The 1,302-nt window shown below is 36.6% G+C and overlaps 1 long non-coding RNA gene across 1 annotated transcript; it reads right to left on the bottom strand.

The window, feature by feature from the left end:
• Window positions 1-282: 282 nt before the first annotated feature.
• On the bottom strand, window positions 283-913 carry LOC126459776 (uncharacterized). The gene is made up of 3 exons (XR_007585929.1): window positions 824-913; window positions 559-669; window positions 283-399 (listed from the first exon to the last, which is right to left on the bottom strand). It is a non-coding gene; the product is annotated as an uncharacterized LOC126459776 (long non-coding RNA).
• Between the last annotated feature and the right edge of the window lie 389 nt (window positions 914-1,302).

Raw genomic sequence — 1,302 nt, 5'->3', positions numbered from 1 at the left:
TCATATCAACAGCCTCAAAATGAATATTGTACACTTCGGGATATGTTACAGGTCAGTGTCACACCAAGATTGTGGAGAAAGGGGGGGCGGCATGTCACTCTCCAACAAGTGTTTACCAATAAGTAAGTGGCGGAAAGTTATGGGTATAGGACGGCTTAAAAATGTGGAAAATGAGATTTTTATTATTCACTCACTGTATTTGACATTTATTATTCCTTTAAAATCGCACAACAACTTCAATAAAACACAGTTTAATCGTTCACACTTATTTCACCATTATTTCACTTTTAAACTGCAAATCCTCTAAGAGCTGTCTTGAATCTTCACGAGTCTCTCTCAAACACAGCCTTGATGTGGATAGATACGTACAGCAACCAGTAATCAGAGTCAGAAGTGTGTCTGCAAAAACACAAGGATTATTAAACAATTTTTGCTGTCATTAATTACTAGCAATATAATTGACAGAGTAGATTGCTAATATTTGCTATAATGAACATCACATTTGCAAGAAAGATCTCACTGAAGTAATTAAGTCCATCGAAACGCTTAGAAACTAACCTCTCGTCTGACGAAAACGGTCTAAAGACGCAGTGGCAATTTCTTCAGATCTGTTGACAATGATATTTTGAGTTATCACTTTACTGAGTGACTGAAATGTAGTTCAGGTACCTGTGAACATAACAATATGTTAGAATTCATTTTCTAAATACGAACTATTACGGTACTGTACGGCTACTTACATATTAATTACACTATTAATATTTTCACAGTTGTTTCTTTAATACAAAATTAAAGCCAACGGAAGAAAAAACGTAAAACATACTTGCCAATGACAGGTTTGTTGAGATGCAATTTTCTGTGTTGACAGATGTAACTTTTTCATACGGTGGTAAGCCGCAGAAATCGCAGGAATCACAGAAATCGCGGAAGTAGCAGAAATCGCAGAAATAGCAGTGGCGGAGGGATACACGACCGATGTTCCTTAACTGCGACTCTTAACTGCGACAAATCACAGTTAAGAATAACAGATACTGAAAAGTAGCATTCACAGAAATCACTGATATCGGAAAATCGCAGTTTAGCCCATCACTAACTAATACTAATTTTGTACATGGCTGGGGCAGCAACCATAGAATAAAATCTTGTAGAAATGGTAAACAGCTAGTCAGTTCTAAATTGGAAAGTTTTTCACAACCTCTTTGCCTTGGTTTCGCTGTTTATTAAAACGTCTTCTTCAGAAGGAAATATAGACAAATGAGCTAAATGTTGTGGCAGAGGTACGTTAAAAAGACGACAGGCGTC

Source organism: Schistocerca serialis, chromosome 1 (assembly GCF_023864345.2).
Source record: "Schistocerca serialis cubense isolate TAMUIC-IGC-003099 chromosome 1, iqSchSeri2.2, whole genome shotgun sequence".
Lineage (NCBI taxonomy): Eukaryota > Metazoa > Arthropoda > Insecta > Orthoptera > Acrididae > Schistocerca > Schistocerca serialis.
The sequence above is the reverse complement of the archived record's forward strand: the minus strand, read 5'-3'. Positions and strand labels throughout refer to the sequence as shown.